The sequence below is a fragment of the Solanum stenotomum genome, chromosome 2 (assembly GCF_019186545.1).
Source record: "Solanum stenotomum isolate F172 chromosome 2, ASM1918654v1, whole genome shotgun sequence".
Lineage (NCBI taxonomy): Eukaryota > Viridiplantae > Streptophyta > Magnoliopsida > Solanales > Solanaceae > Solanum > Solanum stenotomum.
Genome location: NC_064283.1, coordinates 37,144,189 through 37,169,295, shown reverse-complemented (window position 1 = coordinate 37,169,295; position 25,107 = coordinate 37,144,189).

The window sequence follows — 25,107 nt, the reverse complement described above, 5'->3', positions numbered from 1 at the left end:
AAACTACAATCCAAACTAAGCATACACCATAAGCATAAGTCGTAACCATGTTCATTACATAGATCATCATAACATGACAGAAACATATCATAACTACCCTCAAATCATACTTGTTCAATGCATGAATATGAACCTATAAATTTCACCTATGCTAACTAAAGCTTCTTGAATAACCATAATTCATAATTCATATTCTTGTTGTGGAAATTAGACTTAACCTACATAGACAATGTGAGCTTAACATGGACTCCGGTGTCTAAAGGGGTTGTCCTATTTGCTTAAAGTAGAACCATACTCTTAGCTTAGGTGGATCCATTAGCTAAGTAACATATGATGAGTCGACAAATTGGACTCATTTAGGTATTTAAGTGCTTATTTTGTCTCAATATCTTATGAAATAGTATCCTTGAATGCTTATTTTGTCTCAACATCTGATGAAAACTCTTAAGTTTCAGGTATTTGATGTTTTATTGGAAGCATGGACACTTAGGCGCAAAAAAGGAACAAAGAGGCTGAAAAGAACAAAGAAGCTGAAGCATGAGCATCGCCAAGAACCTTTGGCGATTCACCGAAAGGACAGACTCCGTCCTTTGTTCTAGTATGTAAAGCCCTGAAGGAAGAGGATCAAAAGGCGATGAAAGGAGCAGTCGACGCTTCACTGAATAGTTCCGCGAAGCAGTACTATACAGCCCAATGGTCCAGAACATGAAGATGTTGTAGGAAACCATTCAACGACGATGAGACAGAAGAAGGGCGAGTCACCGAGTCATTTGACGGACTAGACTAACCTCGCCGAACTATCCGCCTGCACTAATTTCAGATGGCTATAAATACTAAACTATTTATTAATTTTAGAATTTTAAACCATTACTATTATTTTCAAAATAGAATAGTAAATTTTGAGATATTTTCTCTCAAGTTTGGAGAGGGTTTTATGGGAGAGTTCAAGAGAGAAGGATTTCATCATCCCCAAGTTGGAAGTGGGTCTTCTTCATTCTTCTTCCTTTGGTTCAATCAATGTTTAATTTATTATACACTTCTAATTTTAGTATCTTTTTAGGTGTATTTTGTTATTTCTTGATGTGTGGCAAAAACCCCCATTCTTGGGGTGTGATTTAGCAAATATGTGTTGATATTGTTGTTGGGCCTTGCTTGCTGATAGGGTAGATGTATTTTAATGGTAATTTCACCTAGTGGTTGTGGTTTAATTTAATGGGTTTGTAGTTACAAATAAAAAACCACCCATATGTTTTCGACTTGCCTGAGAGGGAGGTCACGAAACCAAGACCACTAGACTGATGGCCTAAGGAGTGGGTCGACAAAAGGTTCAGCACGAGAGGGTGAGCCCTAGTCCCATATCCTAACACACAGCTCAAGAGAGTGAGTGGGCTAAGGCGTAGGCTAGTGTTCATGCGGTAAATGGGTGTCCGAGAGGAACCCATTTGAAATGGGGTAAGTTGCCCTAGAGGGAACTTATTCCCATCTAAAGCTTAGCCTAGTCACTAATATCTTGGAAATTTCCCATTGAAAGCATGTACCCAATGATTTTTCTAAACTTGTATTGCGGTCACACCCAAGAACATTTCCCCATACTTGATTTTCTTGTTATTTTTGTTGTTTTTACTACTTGTGACAAAAACCCCAATTGATATTTGACACTTTCATGTCAACCCCTTTAATTTACCATGTTTTTGTTCATTAATGTCTTTAACTACGACTAGTTAGAGCTAAATTTTATTTTTCTATCAATTCTCAAAACCACTTCCTTGGGACAGGACCCAACCTTTAGTTGGGTTACTATACTATTGACGATCGTAGACACTCATACCATAGGTTAGTGTCGTTGGTAACAATAAGCATCAAAATGGCGCCGCTGCCCGGTAGTGGTGTTATTTGAGAATTTTTAGATTAGTAGAATTTTAGTTCCTCTTAGTCGTAATTTACTAGCTTAATTCTTAGTTATGTTTTGTGATTTGTCGGAATCTAAACAAGGGACATCAAGAAATATTTGGGAGTTGATGGAGTTTCCTCCATTAGAGGTAATGATGTATCGGGATCGTTTTGTAACCTTCAACCAATTGGAGGATGAGCGGATCCATTAGACCTGGGCAAGATTCAATGAACAACCAACCTAATGCCCCACTCATGGACTTCCCCGTACAATCCCCACTGATTGCTTCTAGCGAAGTCTTGTCCCTGGAAGCTAGATGTTGGTTGACCAACTCCTTCCTGGCGGATCATTAAAGCAGCCATAAATAATAACACTGAAATTGCTATACAATGTGGCTAAAATGAGCCAAGAGGTTAAAAAGGATCTCTTGACGACCACACTAATGACCGTGATGGATGAGTTAAAAAGAAATATGGTGAAGGTCGAAGCTCATTGCAAAAGGAAGGATAAATACAATCCCCCTCATAATAGAACAAATAATGAGAACAACGAGATCAAGCACATTGAGGAAATGCTCTCAACAGTTCTCCACAAGGTTATCGAGTAAGAAAAAGAGCTCGAGGGATTGAAAAAAGACATCCAAGGAATGAAACGAATTATTTGGTCTCATTCCAAAGCTTTCCAACAACTTGAGGACCTGATGAGTCTTGCGTTGCCTCAACTCCATTCCCAGAAAAATTGGGGTGGCCTAGTGAGGACCTGGCTAACCCCAACAATGAATCTTGAGCAAAGATTTACGTCATGTCATGACATTAAATAAGGTGCTTCTTTGGAGGCAACCAAAGGTCTTTAACATTTAGGATTTTTCTTTTATGAGTGATAGTGTATTGTGTTGCAGGTTAAAATGAGGAAAGTGTGGAAAATTTCACGTTGCCAAGCAGAAAGTCCATTCCTAGAGTCACCAAAATAGGTCTGTGAGCCTGACTGGATCCGTTGTTTAGCTCAATACAAGAGTTGTACAGAACTTGTAAAACTCAGTGTACTCGGAAAGCAACTTGGCACATCGCTAACAAGTTTGGCGATGTCGATGCAGACCACCGAATTCACCCCATGAAAATTGAAGTTTTCAGAAGAAAGGGCTGGATAAATAACCACTCGGCGAGTGGGTTGGCAAGTGTGACTAACGTCGCCAAATGGAAACAAATTTAACAATGTTTAATGCCATTAGGCATACTTATTCATTCTTTCACACTTTCAAACTCCATAACTTCACACCAAGTTAGTAATTTACATTCTATCACCTTGAAGTAGTAATTTAGTCACGAATTAGCTCTTGGAACTCAGATTTTTGTTGCCGCCTAGCATAACAATTTTGTTTACTCAGCAAAAAGGTTAGTTTATGAAAAACCCCTATTCACTTTTGAATAGTTCAACCTCATCTGCAATCTAAGAGTCCATTGATGTGTGTTAGATCTCTCTAATATGAGTAGACATTTTCGACTGCCTGCTTCTGATTTGTAAATTGGAGCCTATTTGCTTTTATAGTTCAAAGTGTTTTTTTCTCTTTTCTTACCTAGAATCTAAATGTAGAAAACTATGCATAATGGGTGTTGACATTAAATTTCATTAATACATGGTTTAATTTTTGTTTTGAGGTTTGTAGTATCTATTTTGAAAAGTGAGTTGAATCTCAGGGACGTTAAGTCAGTCAGCAATCTAGGTTGAGCTCGCCGAATCACTCGGCGATTCTCCTACTAGCCCTAAATAGCTTTCAATTTTATATCTTAAGCATTGTGGGCTTTGGAAGTTTGGGCGGACATATTCATGATCGCCCAAGAGATTCGGCGATTCACTGATTAGATCGGCGATTCTGTCTGCATTTCTTTGCTACAATGTAATTACTGGCTAATCTCTCCAATGTTTTGCAAATATGGCCAAACGATTAACCAGAGGAAAGGAAAAGGGAATTGTGATCAGTGAAAACACACCTCCACCCAAGGGCAAGGCTACCACAGCTGCAAAAAGTAAGGGGAAAGGGAAAACCTTCGAATTATCCGACGCAAGCTTTGCAAGCACATGCTTCTACAACACCTAGCCACCCACATATAACAGTGGGAGTGCATAGTCTGACGAAGATTACTAGACAGAGGCAAGGAGGGCTGAGTTACGATCCAAAAGGATACATGATCCATATCAGATAAAAGATAGTCAGTCCACCACTCCAACTCCTCCAGCTCCAGGGCAAGAATTAGTGCCGGCACATCCAGTACAAGGTCCCAAACATGGATCAATGAATAGATCAAAGGCAGATGGTCTGAGAACGATCATTGAGGAGAAACAACGTTCCATATATGGGGTTATTGATAGGTATCTAAAAGTGATGGAGTGCCTGAAATACCAAAAATTCCAAATCTTGACCAGATATCGCGGATCTTACATACCAAGATGGGTTAGAGAGTTCTATGATGCATACAGTGCATTAGAACCTTAGCGGAAAAGGCTAGCCTCATCTTTTAAAGCAGTTGACCACATGGTTGTTAGAGGAAGGAAGGTAGCCTGTGACAGTGAGACTATCCACAGAGCTTTGGGAATGTCGAAAAAGATTAATGACCACTGTCATCACTTTATCAGAACAAAGAAGCTAGATGCAATTAAAAAGTGGCTAGCTCCGCTAATCTCCTATGATGATGCTCAGACATGGTTAGCATAAGGAGTTCCAATTGAGAAGGAAAATTTGAGCATAGCTACACAATACTAGTTCAGATTCATTAGTAGCTAAATTATTCCATCGCTGAATAAATAAATCCTTCGTTATGCTTAGGCAGCTTATCTTGGATGCACACGGAGAAAACCAGGATAAATCTTTGGAAGTTCATTTCCTCTGAAATCCATATGCATGCATAGTATGGCCAAACATCTCTCCCTTTCTCGGTATTAATCACTGAATTATGCAATAGAGTTTAGGTGCCTGGATATGCAACAAAGAATGTGGAATTGGCTACCACCGCCTCTACGAGTATCCGAAAGATTGAAGCCGAATATCTTATAGACCTAGCAGAAAAGAGACAGAAGGAACTCTAGATCTATACCTACAGAGGCATCTTTGCCTACTCCGACCCTGGACCTTCAGTTGTTGTTACCCATTGTTATCCAATAACGCAGGTATCCTTGATCGAAATGGGACATAAAAAGATCCATTTCAGGCATGATTCAAGCTACCCTCAACAATGTTGTGAGACCACTGAGAACAACTATTGATGCTCTAGAGGCCAGGATGTTAGTGTGTGAGCACGATCAAAGAGCCATATAGGATGTAACACCCGTAAAGGCCATCATTGAAGAGCTGAAGAAAGATGTGGATTACCTAAAGTCCACTGATATATACATGATCTTTGGAATAGTGGATATTCCAGAGGTACTCTAAATGCCTCAGACTGTGGCAGGACATGGAAATGGAATGAAGCATATAGCTGATCCTGAATGAGAGGCAGAAACTGACGAAAAGATATTTGAGGAAGCTACAGTGGACGACATAATCGAGACTAAAAAAATATGATAAATGTTGTTGTGCAAGTTTATTTAGCAAAGTATCCTCCTACGGGATCCAGTAGAGCTGGTCCTTCTCACGGTTACTCTAGATACTAATTCCATGACAGATGGAGCAATCACATAGCTAGGATCCCCTCTTTACCTCCCTCTCTGTTTTTAGTTATCTTTCAAATATTTGGATATTTATTACCTGCATTTAAGGACACGTGTTTTTATTTGTGGTGGGGTGAGGCCCACCTGTGAGTGTGCTAATTTTGCTCGTGTTTGTATTTATATCTGGGCTTTTCTATTTATAACTGTTTTTAAAACTGCTTTGCGATTGTTTGAGTTTGTGCCTCCGCTTAATCTTAATTGCTAATGATTTTTGACCATCTTTAATATACTATGTTTTTGTTCATTAATGTCTTTAGCTACGACTAGTTATAGCTAAATTTTATTTTTCTATCAATTCTCAAAATCACTCCCTTGGGACATGACCTCAACCTTTAGTTAGGTTACAATCCTCTCAACGATTGTCGACACTCATATCATAGGTTAGTGTTGTTGGTCATGATAAGCATCAAAATAGCACTGCTACCGGGGAGTGGTGTTATTTGAGAATTTTTAGATTAGTAGAATTTTTGTTCTTCTTAGTCGTAATTTACTAACTCAATTCTTAATTTTGTTTTGTGATTTGTCGAAATCTAAACAAGGGAAAGAAAGAAATATTCGGGAGTTAATTGAGTTTCCTCCATTAGGGGTAATGATGTATTGGGATCGTATCCTAATCTTTAAGCAAATGGAGGATGAGCAGATCCATGAGACATGGGCAAGATTCAATGAACTGCTAATCTAATACCCCACTCATGGACTTCCCGGTAAAATCCTCATTGATTGCTTTGACCGAAGTCTTGGACCTAGAAACAAGATTTTGGTTGACCAACTCCTTCCTGACGGAACATTAAAGTAGCCATATATAATAACAGTCCAACTACTTGACAATATGGCTAAAATGAGCCAAGAGGTTGAAAAGGATCTCTTGATGACCACACTATTGACCCAAATGGATGAGTTAAAAAGAAATATGGTGAAGGTTGAAGCTCATTGAAAAATGAAGGATAAATACATTCCCCCTTATAATATAAGAAATAATGAGAATAAGGAGATCAAGCGCATCGAGGGAATGCTCACAACAATTCTACACAAGGCGACCGAGTAACCCAAAGAGCTCGAGGGATTGAAATAAGACATCGAAGGAATGAAACGAATTATTTGGTCTCACTCCAAAGCTTTCCAACTGCTCGAGGACCTGATGAGTCATGTGTTGCCTCATCTCTATCCACAGAAAAATAGGGGGTGGCCTAATGAGGACCTAGTGAACCCTAACCACAAAACTTAAGCAAAGATTTGTGTTGTGCCACGATGGTAAATAAAGCACTTCTTGGGAGGCCACCCAAGGTCTTAAATGTTTAGTATTTAACTTTTATGAAAAATGGTGTGTTGTGTTGAAGGTTAAAATGAGGAAAGTGTAGAAAATTTCAGGTTGGCAAGCATAAAGTCCATTCTGCGAGTCGCCAAACAGGTCTTCGAGCCTGACTTGATTCGCCATTTGGCAAAATACAAGAGTTGTACAGAACCTGTATATCTCGACGAACTCAAAAAGCAACTCATCGCATTGCCAACAAGTTTGGTGATCTCGATGCCAACAGCTGAATTCACCCACTGAAAATTGAAAATTTCTGAAGAAATGGCTAGATAAATGACCACTCGGTGAATCACTGAGTGGGTTGGCAAGAGCGACTAACGTCGCCAAATGGACACAAATTGAACAACATATATTGCCATCGGGCATACTTCTTCATTCTTCCACACTTTCAAACTCCATAACTTCACACTACGGTAATAATTTACATTCTCTCACCTTAAAGTAGTACTTTAGTCACAAATTTGCGCTTGGAACTTGGATTTTCGTTGTCGTCTAGCATTAAAATTTTATTTACTCAGCAAAAAGTTTAGTATCTGAAAAAACCCCGTCCACTTTTGACAAGTTCAACCTCATCTGCAATCTAAAAGTCCATTGATGCATGTTAGATCTCTCTGATATGAGTAGAAGTTTTCTTGTACCTGCTTCTGCTTTGTAAATTGGAGCCTTTTGGGTTTTACAGTTCAATGTCTTTTTTTCGCTCTGCTTAATTTGAATCTAAATGTGCAAAACTATGCATAATGGGTGTTGACCACAAACGGGTGCTATGGATCTGGGCTAAATTTCATCAATGCATGGTTTAATTTTGCTTTGGAGGTTTTTATGATTGATTTTGAAAAGTTGGTTAAATCTCAGGCACAGTAAGTCAATTGATGAGCTAGGTTGAGCTCGCCGAAAAGTTAGCCCTAAATCGCCTTTAATTGCATATCTTAAGCACTGTGGACTCTGTAACCTTCAGCGGACGTATTCATGACCGCTCAAGAGATTCGGCAATTCACTGATTAGATCGGTGATTCTGTTTGCAATTATGTGCTACATTGTAATTACTCGCTAATCTCTCTAACGGTTTACAGATATGGCCACATGATCAACCAAAGGAAGGGAAAGGGAATTCTGATAAGTTAAAATGTACCTCCACCTAGGGGCAAGGCTACCACTACTGCAAAAACAAAGGCAAAGGCAAAATCTCTGAATTATCTGATGCTAGCTCTGACAGCACATGCTTCTACACCACCGAGCAACCCACATATATCAGTGAGAATGCAAAGTGTGACGAAGATTACCAGACAGAGGCAAGGAGGGCTGAGTTACGATTCAAAAGATTTATATCGGATAAAGGATAGTCAGTCCACCACTCTAACTCCTCTAGCTTGAGGGAAAGCATTAGTGTTAGTACATCCAGTACAAGGTCCCAAACACTGATCAATGAATAGATCAAAGGCAGATGGTCTGAGAACAATCATTGAGGAGAAATAATATTCCATAGATGAAGTTACTGATAGGTATCCAAAAGTGTTGGAGTGCCTGAAATACCACAAATTCCAAATCTTTACAAGACATCGCGGATCTTACATAACAATTTGGGTTGAAGAGTTCTATGATGCATACAATTCATTAGTACCTCGACAGAAAAGGCTAGTCTCATCTTTTAAAGCAGTTGACCACGTAGTTGTTAGAAGAAGGAAGGTAACCTATGACACTGAGACTATCAACATATATTTGGGAATATCCGATAAGATTATTGACCACTGCCATCACTTAATCTAGACACAAAAGATGGATGCAATGAAAAAGTGGCTAGCTCTGCTAATCTAAGATGATAATGCTCCGACATGGTTAGCAGAAGGAGTTCCAATTGAGAAGAAAAATCTGAACATAGTTGCATGATACTGGTTCAGATTCATCAGCAGCACAATTATGCCATCACATAATGAATTAATACTTCGTCATGCTAAGGCAACTCGTCATGGATGCATTATGAAGAAAACCAGGATAAATATTGGGAAAACCATTTCCTCTATATCCATATGCATGTAAAGCAGGGCCAAACATCTCTCCCTTTCTNTGCCATCACATAATGAATTAATACTTCGTCATGCTAAGGCAACTCGTCATGGATGCATTATGAAGAAAACCAGGATAAATATTGGGAAAACCATTTCCTCTATATCCATATGCGTGTAAAGTAGGGCCAAACATCTCTCCCTTTCTCGATATTAATCACTGAATTATACAAAAGAGCTCGGGTGCCTGGAGATGCAACGAAGGATGTGGAATTGGCTGCTACCGCCTCTACAAGTATCCAAAAGATCGAAGCCGAATATCTTAAAGACTGGGTAGAAACGAGACAGAAGGAAGTTGTGGCCACTATATCTATACCTGCAGATGCATCTTTGTCTACACCGATCCCTAGACCTTCAATTGTTGTTGCCCCCTCTGAACTACTCACTCAGGCACTGATCTGAATGGGACAACTTGCCCAAACAACTAATTGTTGGACTACCAACATAGAAAGCTCCATTCCAAGCATGATTCAGGCTGCCCTCAACAATGCTGTGAGAACACTGAGAACTACTATTGATGGTCTAAAGGCCAGGAATTTAGTATGTGAGCACGATTAAGGAGCCACATATGAAGTAACAATTGTAAAGGCCATCGTTGCAGAGCTGAAGAAAGATGTGGATTACCTATCGTCCACTATATATCCATGATCTTTTGGACAATGGAAGTTCCAAAGATGGCTGAAATGCCTCCGACTGCTGTAGGACATGGAAATGGAATGGAGCATATAGTTGATCCTGAATCGAAGGCAGAAACTGATGAAGAGATATTTGTCGAAGCTAAAGTGGACGACATAGACGAGACTAAAGAAATCATGATAAATGTTGTTGTGCAAGTTTCTTTGGCAAAGTATCCTACTACGGGATACATTGAAGTTGGTCCTTCTGGTGGTCACTCCGCATACTGATACCATGACAGATGCAGCAATTGCATAACTAGGATCCCCTCCTTACTTTCATCTCTGTTCTTAGTTATCTTTCAATTTTTTGGATATTTATTACTTGCATTTGTGGAAAAATGTTTTTATTTGAGGTGGGGTGAGGCCCACCTATGAGTGTGCTACTTTTTGCTCGTGTTTGTGTTTATATCTGGGCTATTCTATTTATAACTGTTTTTAAAATTGCTGTGCGATTTTTTGAGCTTGTGGCTTTACTTATTCTTAATTGCAAACAATTTTTGACCCTTCCAAAATTTTTTGAATTTTTTGCACATATTTAGCCACCCCTCGTGAGTAGAATGTGGCTGTTCTTTCGAAAAATTTGAGTCTCGGTTTCGATCAATATCGATGACTTGAATAGTGCTCTCAATTGAACAAACATTAATGTATGGCTACGATGAGGCCGAATGAATTTGCCTAGATAATATGTGAACTCGTTGCATATCATTGTAATTAGCCATCTATCGAATTAATTCTCTTGTAATGACCATTGCATACTAGGGAAAGTGTGTTGTCTTGTTTGACTTAAGTGTCAATGCCTTGTGTGATTATGTTTATTGAATAAACCGAGAATTTTCCTTATTAGTTTGATTGATTTTGAAATGTGTCCTCTTGAAATGATCTTAGGCAACTTTAAAGAGTGTGAGCCAAATTTGACATATACTTCTTTTGTGGCCTACCTGTGAGCGTGTGAAACCCTTTTCAACACCCTTTGAGCCTTACTTTTGTTTGGAAGAACCTTGTTGAACCCTAGACCCTATTTGACCCACTACCTACAATCCTCTTGAGTTGTGGTTTAGCGAATAAAAAGCCTAAGTTGGGGGTGTGGTGAAAAGCAAAATAAGAAGTCAAGAAATGCAAGAAAAGTCCCCCTTAACCAATGGTATTGCATAAAAATGGATCCTCTCAAAATCAATTTTAAAAAATGTGGAATAAAGTAAGAAGGGAATCGGGTTTCAAGCAATCCATGGAGGAGAATAAAAAGGTGACTTAGAAGCACTAGAAAAAGAATTGATAAATGAAAAGAAGGGAATTCCTTGATAATGCCACAAATCACAAGGAAAAAGTCACTAAGCCTAAATGACTGAACCTTTGCACTAAGCCCCATTACAAGCCTTAGAAAAACATTTTTGATCTTGAGTAAGCCGAATCGAAAGTCGATTGGAAAATAAGGGCAAACCTATAGGTGAAAACATGTATTGTGTTCCTCTTCTTTTTAGTGTGAGTGTTGCATCTGATTCCTGATCTTGAATTGATTAAACTCTGTGTATGAATATGGAATCATTCTTCATGTGAGGGCATTTAGATACTTTTTTTTGAGCTTGGACTAACACTAGTAGAAAGTATTTCAAGCATGAGAATCTTTGGTAATTGTGTGTCACAACTTGAATCTTTGATTACACAATTGGTCCTTGCATAAGTAAATTGAGACTTGTTGTGTGCACTCATGATTGAGTCTTGTGTAGCACTGTTTGAGACACCCTTTTTGAACGGCTGAACTCAATTTTGCTTGAGGACAAGCAAAAGTTTAAGTTGGGGGGTTGTTGAGTCCACAAATTGGACTCATTTAAGGCTTTATTTTGATAGAAATAATGTCCTCGAATGCTTATTTTGTCTCAATATCTGATGAAAACTCTTAAGTTTCAGGTATTTGAAGTTTTAGAGGAAGCATGGACACTCAAGTGCAAAAAAGGAACATAAGGGCTGAAAAGAACGAAGAAGCTGCAGCATGAGCATTGCCATGAACCTTTGGAGATTCGCCGAAAGGACAGACTCCGCCCTTTGTTCCAGTATGTGAATCCCTAAAGGAAGAGGATCAAAAAGGCCATGAAAGGAGAAGTCGAGGCTTCACCGAATAGTTCCGTGAAGCAGTACTATATCGCCTAATGGTCCAGAACGTGAAATGATGTAGGCATGCACCCAACGGTGATGACAGAGAAGAAGGGCGAGTGGCCAAGTCATTCGGTTGACTCGACTAACCTCGCCGAATTATCTGCCTGCACTAATTTATGATGGATATAAATACTAAACTCTTTATTAATTTTAGAAGTTCCGAACCATTATTATTATTTTCATAGGAGATAGTACGTTTTGAGATATTTTCTCTCAAGTTTGGAGAGGGTTTTGTGGGAGACTTGAAGAGAGACGGATTTCATCTTCCCTAAGTTGGAAGTGGGTCTTCTTCATTCTTATTCCTTTGCTTAAATCGAGGTTTAATTTCTTATACCCATTTCATTTTAATATCATTTTAGGTGTATTTTCTAATTTCTTGATGTGTGGCTAAAAACCCCCATTCTTGGGCTGTGATTTAGCAAATACGTGTTGTTATTGTTGTTGGGACTTGCTTGCTGATAGGGTAGATGTATTTTAATGGTGATTTCACGTAGTGGTTGTGATTTAATTTAATGGGTTTGTAGTTGGAAATACAAAACCACTCATGTGTTTTCCACTTGCCCGAGAAGGAGGTCGCAAAACCAAAACCAGTAGACTGATGGCCTAAGGAGTGAGTCGACATGAGGTTCAGCCCGAGTGGGTGAGCCCTAGTCCCATATCCTAACACTCAGCTCGAGAGAGTGAGTGAGGTAAAGCGTAGGCTGGTTTTCATGCGGCAAATAGTAGTTCGAGAGGAACCTATTAGAAATGGGCTATGTTTCCCGAGAGGGAACTTATTTCCATCTAAAGTGGTGCCTAGTCACTATTATCTTGCAAATTTCCTATTACTACTTGTGACAAAAACCCCAATTGATATTTGAAACTTTCATGTCACCCCTTTAATTTACCATGTTTTTGTTCATTAATGTCTTTAGCTACGACTAGTTGGAGCTAAATTTTATTTTTTTATCAATTCTCAAAACCACTCCCTTGGGACACGACCTCAACCTTTAGTTGGGTTACTGTACTATCAACGATCGTAGACACTCATACCATAGGTTAGTGTCGTTGGTCACGATAAGCATCAACATACTGTGGCACGTAGTTTATGGGATAAGGAGATTGCTACTAGAAACTCAGAGTCAGCGAAGATAGAAGGTTTCTATCTCATAAGAGACATACTTTGGGAACCTGGACTCAATTAAGGTAGAAGGAACCCACATGGAAAGCCAGACTCAACTAATGTAAAAGCTTTCATTGGGAAGCTAGACTCAACTAGCATAAAAGCTTTCATCTCATATTCAATATCCACTCGGTTTTAAGCATTAATACCCGTGGAGTTCATGTTAAGTTATGACTTAAGTTCATATTTATAGAAGAATGTCTTGACACTCAATCAAACATAACTCCTAAGATAGCTCATTAGAACATGCATGAGAATAAATTTTCACAGTCCATGTCTTTATATAGATTCAGTAGGTGAGAACACCTTTCAACCTTAAGAATCATCATATTGTGAGAAAATCTTTCACATCATTTCATAATCATACATAAGTGTGTACATGAGAATAACCCTTCAACAACACCACAACTAGATCATGAACAAATTCACTTTACTCTCAAAGTGCCCTTAAAATATATAATAAATTTCATAAAACATGCATAATGTCATATCATGCCATTTTCAAGGATCAAAGCTCATATTGAATCAACACATCTGTAATGACTACAATAGACATGGATATAATCATAATTCATGTAATCAAATCACTACATGCATAATCTCATACTCATAGTATGGGTCATATGGGTAAAGTCCCTAATCTAATCAATTCTTGTCTACTAGCTTTATGTATAAGCAATTCATATATAGGTGCTCTAATCTCAAGAAATTTATAAATAATTCATCAATCATAGAAGGTCACATCTAAGCCCTCAATTTCCGGTTTCGTGGCATAAAACAAAACTATATCAATTTCACCCTAGAATCTTAGATTAGTCAAGAATACATGTATGATATACTAAAAACACGTAATTACATCATAAACAATCATAAACAACCCTTATCCACACAATTGGATCAACATATAACAATACCCACCATATAGGAATGAACCCTAACTAGAATTGGGGATTCTTCTTCACAATTCGGGGAAACATTAGTGCTTCATGGATGAAAGGGATCTATGAATCAATAACCGATCATACCTTGATTACAAACCCTACCAAGCTTGAAACAATGGAGTCTTGACCTAGCTTGACCCTCTTCTTCTTCTTCTTCATTGTAGAGACGGGATTTTTGAGAGGGAATTGGGTTTCTTTTGGGGGTCTTGGACTAATGATTTTGAATGACTTAATTAAGGGTCTAGGTCTTTATATAGGTGATATAAATGAGGTTAAAACGACACCACTTAATCCTTAATTAATTCAGGAAAGTTCCATAAATCCCCCACTTAACCGTTCAAAACAAGTTCACTGCCTCACCCACGAGACCACGCCCACGGGGCGTAATGGTCAAACGTGGGTTGGGGTCTGCAAGTTGGCAAGGCAGGCCTGGCACCTACACCCCTATACATGTAATGTGGACCCATCCACGAGGCATGAGTCCTACCCGTGAACACTGCCTTAGGCAAATTCAAGGGAAGGGCTCACCCACGCTGCCCACCTATGGGCATGGTTCCATCCACGGGGTGTGGATCGCCTCGTGGGTGGTACTATTTTTGGGAAGTTCTAGGGTCCTCCTCAAGGACCTATGATTGGTCCTTGGGGGGTCATACCTTGACGCGCTAACTCAAAACCCTACATATTAAGTACAAGGAGTTATATTCATGACTTTAAACCTCAAGTCAAACTCTAGTATAGCCTACTAATTTCTGTGGTGTTACAATATCTCCCCCTTTGGAACATTCATCCTCAAATGATGATCTAGAAACCTTACGGATGTAAAGACTCAATACCAGCAGCCCATCATGAATGCAAGATCAACATAATACATAATTTGAAGGAGGTAACATAATCTCCATCTTAAACATACTCAATGAACCACAAGGAAGTAGGAACTATATCTAACAACCTATTATGCATGAAAGGTCAACATTTCTCATATCCATATGAGGAACTACCTTCTTAAACTAAAACCATGCTGAAAACAATATCATGGAGCCCTTATGAAACATATTTTCAAAAGCCACAAATAAAGAATATTCAACAAGTCATCTCATGGAGCCTATATGAAATTCTTACTCAATGTACTTCAACATGAGGAAAATTAATCATGCAACTTTATTTCATTTCAAAACACAAGTTTTCATTAACATGCATAACATAAGGAAATCATGGAAACGTCGATAACACAAATGACTTCACATAAAGAACAATTCACGAGGAACTCATCATCTTAATGTTAAATGAGGAAAAAAAGGAAAAAGGATGAGGATATCGGGACTTCTTGTTGGACCTTGGCCTCCCGAGTAGCACCCTCACCTAAAACACTCACTCAAATTGCATTCCTTAACACTTTCATGGAAAAGCTTCCTTACCCTTCTATTTTTTAACTTGACGGTCCAAGATCCCTACCGGTATTTCTAAATTAGATAAATTGTCACTAACTCCCAACTCTTCTTAAGGACTTTATGAATGTCGGATCTCCAACACCCTTCTATATCCTAGAGACATGGAAAATAGGATACACCGGCACCACTCATTACGCAACAGTAGTTCACAAGAAACCTTATAACATCCGCTCAAGATCTAATATGAGCCTACAAAACCGGGACTAAACTTTCCAAACTCACTACACCTATCAAGATGAGAATTCCAAGCCAACCTATATCATGAACATCATGAACACTCAACGACTTTGCTATCTAAGAACCTAATCTCCCCTTAGAGAGTTAGCCTATACGAACTCTTCTAAGCATCATTTCTTTTAATTCTAAGGTCGGAGTAAGTCATCACTAAGCTTTCACATCCATCACACAAGATTATTTTAAACCATGGTTAATTACACTTCAACCCTTTTTAGACGATTCTACTCACTTAATCCATCTAGGCATTGTTTAACACTCCATTCATCAAATCAATCGACATACCTCAAAACTCATCATGACTAAGTCAAGTTCTACCATCAAATACACATAGCCATATTCCAACCCATTTATAGCAAAGACAACATCAAAGTTTGTCATACCAAGTCTATCAAGTCACAAAAGACAAGCAATCAGAATCTAAATAAGCATAAAGCACATACCGGGAGAAACATTCAGAGGACTCTTTTGTTCACCTCTAGCTTGGAGAGCATAAAACCTAATTTTGTTTGGAGCATCCATACCCGAATCACTAGCAGCAACTTGCTTACCCTCTCTTCCTCTAGTGGTAAGTACCGGGCAATCTCTCATTATATGACCACTCCTACCACAACTATAAAAACCCTCCATAACGGCTTAATATCTACCCTCATGTCTTTTACCTCAACAAGTAGCAAATAGGGGTCTAATATTGTTTCCATGAGACTTAGGGTTGGACACCCTTTCCAAGTTATATCTTGGGGCAATCCTAGAAGGACCTTTTCCGGAGAACCTTTCAAGAGAAGAATTATAATTATCAATCTGAAACCTCTTTTTCTCCCTAAAACTTTCTTCAAGTTTCTCTTCCTCAATTTGTTGAGCAGAAATCATAAGGCGAGAAATATAAAAATCATGATCAAGCATGGCCATACGACATTCATTTAGTACTAAATCGGACACTCCCGGCACAAATTTACTCATTCCCAACCTAGGATCGAACACTAGAATTGGAGCATACTTAGACAATTGGTTGAACCTCAATACATATTCCTTAACACTCATATAACCTTGTCTAAGGTAAATGAACTCAAGCACTAAAGCTTCTCATTTTCTAGAAAGAAGATCCTATCTAGAAAATCACTCTTGAACCTTTCCCACTCTATGGGACACATTCCTGCCGATCTAGCATCTTTCCATTGATTAAAAAAAACTTTAGCAACCCCTATGAGTTGGTAAGCGGATAATTCCGCCTTTTCTATTGGAGTAACTCCCACAAAGTCCAACACCCAAGAGACGTCTTCTACAAACTCTTGAGGATCTTCCTCCATCTTTGACCCATAAAATTCCAGAGTTTCTATCCCGGCCTGAGTCAAAAGTTGACAACCAAACCTAAGCTTCACATTAGTCACATTTACAACAAAAGGGTCAATTAGATCCTGCGGAGGAGCTTGGGGAGGAGCTTCTTAATCCATATTGTCTTCCTCATTCCTTCTAACGTTAGCCGTTGTAGTGGTCATATCCTGAAAACCATCAGGCACTGATTAGGAGAAAGACCTAATAGAGTTAAACTCTATAGCATGGCTTAGAGAATGAAGAAGTGAAGTTTCCTAAACATCCAATAACCTCCTATTCATAAATGTGACGCGCTTAACATTTAAGAACAAGACTCTAATAGATGTGGTTTTAGACATTCTAGAACCATTCTAAACCTTATGCTCTGATTACCAAGTTTGTCACGACCCAGAGGTACCCCCTAGATGTAACATGGCACATAGAACCCCAAAGGACTCAATGTAAGCCACTTAGCATATCAGAACATAAGATATTAATAAAGTAAGGAAATTTAAAATCTTTTTCAATACAATGAAGGTTACATAAAATGAATCGAAAGTCTTTAACATTGTCTCAAACCATCTAATACATGGAAGTCTTAAGGACACTACCCATACAATAGTTCTATCATAAAAGAATGACATGAAAGGAAAGGGTGATCAAGTCCTCGATGCTAGGAGGACTCACCAAAACCTAGCCACGACGATGGAAGTCAATATTGCCGAACTCAACATTTGATAAGAATGTAGGCAAAAATACGCATTCATAAAATAATGTACTAAATATGATTGCTAGCATATATTATCAACATAAGTATATAGGATGCATTAGTCAACATCAGACATATAGCATTATCATAAGAGACAATAACATAAGTCATAGGTATAAGATACATAATAATTAAGACATTGGCTATAAGCATAAGAGATAAGAAAATAGTCATAGGCATAATTAATGCAATCTAGCTTAACATAACATAAGAGAAACACTTCATAAGCCACCTCAAGGCAAGTTTGTCCAATGCATGGATAAGACCCCATAATCCGACCCATGCTAAACAAGTCACTTTAGGTCCTCATTCATATTTATCATATTTTGATATCATCCTTAGCTTATTTCTAATAGACAAGCGAACATTAACCTTTAGTCACACATGTATTGGAAGGGCCTGTCAAGCTACAATCCAAACTAAGCATAAACCATAGGCATAAATCAGAAGCATGTTCATTACATAGATCATCATAACATGAGAGGAACATATCATAAATACCCTCACAACTTACTTGTGCAATGCATGAATAAGACCCCATAAATCTCACCCATGCTAAGTAAAGCTTCTTGAGTAACCATGATTCATAATTCATAATTCATATTCTTGTTGTGGGAATTAGCCTTTGTCGAGATAGACCATGTGAGCTTAACATGGAATCCGGTGTCTATCCCACACCAAAAAAGGGTTTTCCTACTTGCCTAGGGTAGAACCATACTCTTAGATTAGGTGTATCCATTTGCTAAGGAACCTACAGTGGCACGTAGTTTATGGGCTATGGAGATTGCTATTAGATACCTGGACTTAACTAAGGTAGAAGGAACCCACTTGGAAAGCCGGACTCAACTAATCTAAAAGCTTTCATTGGGAAGCTAGACCTAACTAGCGTAAAAGCTTTCATCTAATATTCAATATCCATTTGGTACTAAGCATTAATTCCCATGCAGTTAATATTCAGTATTCACTTAAGCTCATATTTATGGAAGAATGTCTTGACACTCAATCTAACATAAATTCTAAGATAACTCATTACATCGTATGTTACAATAACCTTTCACTATCCATGTCTTCATATAGATTCAGTAGGTGAGAAAGCCTTTCCACCTCAGAATCATCATGTAACACCTCGGAAATTAGTAGGATTAACTACAGCCTAAATGTGAGGGTTAACGTCAAGTCTTAAGGGCAAAGGCCAAGGGTTTTGGGTGAAAGCCATGGCTAGGGGACCAAACCTGCCTAAAACTAGCCTTGCCACTGCCTTCTATGACCACGAGAGTGTTCACGACCCGTGGTGACCACCATGAGTTGTGGTGCCACCCGTGGTTGGTGAGGCAATGTGCCCGCAAAAGTGGCCAACCCAAGGCTCCCCTTCACGGATCGTGGTCCTAACCAGGGACCATGGGAAGGCTCATAGGGGTTGCCTTAGCCTCATGGGATATGTGACAACTTAGAAGAGCTCCTGGTCAAGGGACCACGGGAACCACCACAAGCCGTGGTGCCCTTGACGGATCGTATAGGGGCACGTGAAGACCCCTTAGGCATGTGGGAGGAAAGACTTTGAAGCCTAGCTACTGCCTTAAGACCACGACTCCTGGTCTTGACCACAGATCGTTGGAGGTGTCGTAATCATGACTTTAATTACTTATGCCCAAGACCCCAAGCCATAACCACAGCCTAAGGACCACGGGCAGGACCATGACTCGTGAGGACTTTTCGATTTGCCTGGAAGTGGGCTGCCTAGTCGAATGTCAATTATTAATTTCCTAATTAATTAGTTATTTTATGGGGTCAACTTTAATTGTTTTATTTCACATATATAAACAATTCTATGTCTTTAAACATCCCATTTGCTCCATTATTCTCAAAAACCAAAAATAGTTCATCTTCTCCAAAATTTCTCTCTCTAAAAATTCCCAAAGACGAAGAAGAAGAAGTGGAGACCAGGGTTTGAAGAACCAAGGTGTTTCATCTCAAATTTAGAGGAAAACATCATTAATTTATGGTGGCTTTTCATCTATGGGTATCTTTCACCCATAGAGTCTCTTAAAAACTAGATTTCACGGTTTTCAAGTTCCCCAAAAGTTAGGGTTTCACTCTATGTCATGGGTTCCTTCCTCAAACGTTTTCAAAAGTATATTTATGAAGAATTATGATTGAATAGATTTTTAATTGTTTTTTTAAGCTGAAATTCCCCTAAGAACCCATGAATTTCCTAAATTACTAAATTGTGACTTCATGAAGTGGGTTGATTGATTATGGAAGCATGTGAGTAGAATATGTCTATATTGATTTAGTTTATTGAATTATGTCATTATTCATGCCTAAATTTTTTTAATTCTAGGTGTGTTGGTGAATTGTTATTCATGGCCATGAAAGGCAAATTGTGAAGGTTAATGTATAATCATGACGCTTATGTATATGCTTTGTTATTTCAGTGAAAGTAATGTGATCATTTCTAGAATGCATTAATGTTATTATTGAAAGGTTATTCTCAATTATACATTTATGATGATGATGATGATGTATTGTGAATGGTTTCTTCAATGTAATGTTATACCGTGAATTGGTAGGCTTATGGATCATGTTCTTGTGTAATGAATGTATCTTGACTTAATGAACATGAATCAATCGGTTAATGGCATGCCTTTCATTATGATTCAATGAACTAATGTAATGATGAATCTTGAATCGATAGGCCAATGGCATTCTTTTCATATGGATTTAATAAGCTATCTTAATAATGTACCATGAATCGATAGTCTTATCCATTTCCCTTCATGTGTGTAATAATGTACCTTGTGTCGATAAGCCAATGGAATATCTCTCAAGTACAATAATGTTAATGTGAATGAACTACTCTATGGGAATGGGTGCTAAGTACCGAGTGGATATGGTAAGATGGAAGCTCTCCCATGTTAGTTCGGGTTTCAATGAACATCTTTCTTATCCCATAACTATGTGCCCACATAGGGTATTAGCTAGTGGATCCACCTAAGCTAAAATGTTATCAGGTGCACATTAGGCAAGTAGACAACCTATTTACCGTGTGGGGGTAAGACATCGAATTCCATGGTTGTCTCTCATAGTCTATGTAGATTAATGCTTATTCCCATCATGTGAGATACGTGCCATGGCTACTTGAGGGGTTCTATGAAGTGTGGGTGGCAGTATGGGATGAAATTCATACATTGCATGAGTAGGCTTTGAGAGGACTATGGTATGATTCTCCAATGTCTTAATGTCTACTGAAATAAAGGTGTTCTTATGAAGCTAATGAGAATACTGACTTAAATACTTAATGTAATGCTGCATGCTTTACTTGGATTGTATTATGAGTTACTTTCCTTGTCATGACTTATGAAATGTATGTGTTCCTTATGTATGATTATTGATTAAATATAAGTAATAAAATGGTAAGTTTATCTAAGGTGGCCTTGAAGTGGTACTTAGTAGGAATAGTAGAATGGGATGCTATTCTTACAATACACAAGTATTGCTTAGGGTTACTTAACGTGAAGGTTCCAATATGTTATAATGTCTTATACATTGATTATAGTTGTATCTCATGCCTCTTATATTAAAGTTCAAGATGTTTCTCAAAATTGGCATAATGCATGGTTTCCAACAAAAAATGTCCCTTTAAAGCATGATTTTTGCATGGTCATCATACTTAGTACATAGTTGTGTGCTAACCAATATTTCTTCTATTTTTACTACAAAGTGTAGGTTCAGGCATTTGAGGTGATTCCTCCTAGTTCGAAGCTTGGATAGAGTTCTTCCAAAGCCTGTGGTATGTCATTATGTATCCGAGGACAAGTTCTTATTGTCATTTCATTCTTTATTTTACTAGATACTTATTAGACTTTCTAGTGGAAGGGTTATGACCCTATTTTCAGATCTCGATTGTATTAGATGGCCATGTGAGACTATGTCCAAACTTCCGCTATTTAAATTGATGTTTTCGATTGTATGGATGTAAAGAAAAGTTTTTAATTTTGCACAATTTCTATTATCTTATGTGATGATATTCTATGAGGCTTGTATGAGACCTTTCGTAGTCTTATACGCTGTGTCATATTTGGGTGTAGGCTCGGGTCGTGACCACAGACTATGGGAAGTCTCATGGGGTTGCCTTAGCCTCATGGGAGATGTGCCAAGTTAGAGGAGCTACTCACGGGCACCACCAGAAGTTGTGGTTTCCTTGATGGATCGTATAGAGGGTTGTGAAGACCCCTTAGGCGTCTGGGAGGCAAGGCTCTGAAGCATACCTACTGCCTCAAGACCACAACCTTCACCACGACAATTGATCTTGACCACGGATTGTGGGAGGTCCCGTGGTCATGAACTCAATTATCTTAGGCCAAGACCACAAGCCATAGCCACTGTGAAGGACCACGGGTAGGATCACGACTCGTGGTGTTGACCATGACTCGTGAGGCCCTCTCGTGGTGCCAGGGAGTGGGCTTCTAAAGTTTCCGAATGACGAAGAAGAAGAAGTGGAGACTAGGGCTTGAGAACCAAGGTGTTTCTTCAAAAATTTACAGGAAAACTTCATTAAGGTATGGTGGTTTTTCATCTATGGGTAGCTTTCACCCATAGAGTCACTTCAAAACTAGATTTCAAGGTTTTCAAGTTCCCCAAAAGTTAGGGTTTCACTCTGAGTCATGGTTCCTTCCTCAAACGTTTTCAAAAGTTTATTTATGATGAATTATGATTGAATGGATGTTTAATTGTTGTTTTAAGATGAAATTCCCATAAGAACCTATGATGTTCCTAAATTACTAAATTGTGACTTCATGAATATATCTTGTCATAATGAACATGAATCGATAGGTTAATGACATTCCTTTCATAATGAGACAATGAACTAATGTAATGATGAATCTTGAGTCGATAGGCCAATGGCATTTCTTTCACATGGATTCAATGAGCTATCTAAATAATGTACCATGAATCGATAGACTTATGGCATTCCTTTCATGTGTGTAATGATGTACCTTGGGTGGATAGACCAATGACATTCCTCTCAAGTAAAATAATGTTAATTTGAATGAACTACCCTATGGGAATGGAGGCTAAGTACCGAGTGGATATGGTAAGATGGAAGCATTCCCCACGTTAGGTCGGGTTTCAATGAACATCTTTGTTATCCCAAAACTACGTGCCCACGTATATTATTAGCTAGGGGATCCACCTAAGCTAAAATGTTACCGGTTCTACCTTAGGCAAGTATGGCACCTCTTTATGGTGTTTGGGAAAGACACCAGATTCCATGGTTTGCTCTCATGGTTTATGTCGGTAAATGCTTATTCCCATCATGTGAGATACGTGCTATGGATACTTGAGAGGTTCTGTGAAGTGAGGGTGGTAGTATGGGATATCATTCATACATTGCATGAGTAGGGTTTGAGAGGTCTATGGTTTGATTCTCCAATGTCATAATGTCTAATGAAATGAAGGTGTTCTTAATGAAGCTTATGAGAATATTGACTTAAATGCTTAATATAATGATGCATGCTTTACTTGGATTGTATTATGAGTTACTTTCCTTGTCATGACTTAAGAAATGTATGTGTTCCTTATGCATGAGTATTGATTAGAGATAAGTATGAAAATAATAAGTTCATGTAAGGTGGTCTCAAAGTGGTACTTAGTAGGAATATTAGTATGGGATGCTATTCTTACATTTCAAAAGTATAGCTTAGGGCTACTTAAGGTGAAGGTTCAAAAGTGTTATAATGGCTTAAATGTTGATTATGGTTGTATCTTATGCCTCTTATATTAAAGTTCATGATGTTTCTCAAAATTGGCATAATGCATGGTTTCCAACCAAAATTGTCCCTTTAAAGCATGATTTTTGCATGGTCATCATATTTAGTATATTTTGGTGTGCTAACCCATATTACTTCTAATTTTATTGTAAATTGTAGGTTCCAACATTTGAAGTGATTACTCCTAGTTCGAAGCTTGTGATAGAGTTCTTCCAAAGATCAGGGTATGTCCTCATGGATCCGAGGACATGTTCTTATTGTCATTTCATTTTTCACTGTACTAGATACTTTTTATAATTTCTATTGTGAGGGTCGTAAACCTATTTTGAGACCTCAATTGTATTAGATGGCCATGTGAGACTATGTCTTGACTTCCGTTGTTTTAAATAATCTTTTCGACTGTACGAATTTAAAGAAAAGTTTTAAATTCCGCATTATTTCTATTATCTTATCCAATGACATGCTATGAGGCTTGTATGAGACTTTACGGAGTCTTATACGCCGTGTCACGTCCGGGGTGTAGGCTCTGGTCGTGACACATCATATTGTGATAAAACCTTTCACATCATAGCATAATCATACATAAGTGTTTACATGAGAATAGCCCTTTAAAAACACCACAACTAGATCATGAGAATATTCATTTAACTCTAATAATGTCCTTAAAAACTACTAATCATGATTCATCATATAAGCCCTAATCTAATCAATTCATGTCTACAAGCTTTACTTTTAAGCAATTCATAACTAGGTACTATAATCTCAAGCAATTCATAAAATAATTCATAAATCATAGAAGGTCACATCTAAGCCCTCAATTTCCCTTTTCATGGCATAAAACCAAACCATATCAATTTAACCCTAGAATCTTAGAATAATCAAGAATACATGTATAATCGTAGTAAAAACATGTAATTGAATCATAACCAATCATAACCAACCATTATCCACTCAATTGGATCTACATACAACAATACATATAGGAAGGAACCCTAACTAGAATTGAGGATTCACTTTCACAATTAGTGGGGACTTCATGGATCAAAGGGATCCATCAATGAATAAGCCATCATACCTTGATTACTTATCCTGCCAAGCTTGAAACAATGGTGTCTTGACCTATCTTGACCCTGTTCTTCTTTCTAAAGAGATGATTTTTCAGAGGGAATTAGGTTTCTTTTGTGGGTCTTGAAGTAAAGATTTGGAATGACTTAATTAAGGGTCTAAAGTATTTATATAGGTGGTCTAAATGAGGTTAAAATAACACCACTTAATCCTTAATTAATTCTGAAAAGTTCCATAAAGCCTCTACATAAGCGTTTAAAACAAGTTCACTGCCTCACCCATGAGACCATGCCCATGCGCCGTGGGTGGACCCACGGGGCGTGCTGGTTATAAACGTGGGTTGGGAATTGCAAGTTTGCAATGTAGGAATGGAACCTACGCCCCCATCCACGAGGTGTGTGTCCTGCCCGTGGTTAGTGCCTTAGGCAGATTTGAGGGATGGGCTCACCCACGCTGCTCACCTACGGGCATGGTTCCATCCACATGGAGTGAATGGCCTCATGGGTTGCACTACTTTTGGGCAGTTCCAGGGTACTCCTCAAGGACCCATGATTGATCCTTGGGTGGTCGTACCTTGACGTTCTATCCCGAAGCCCTTAATTTAAGTACGAGG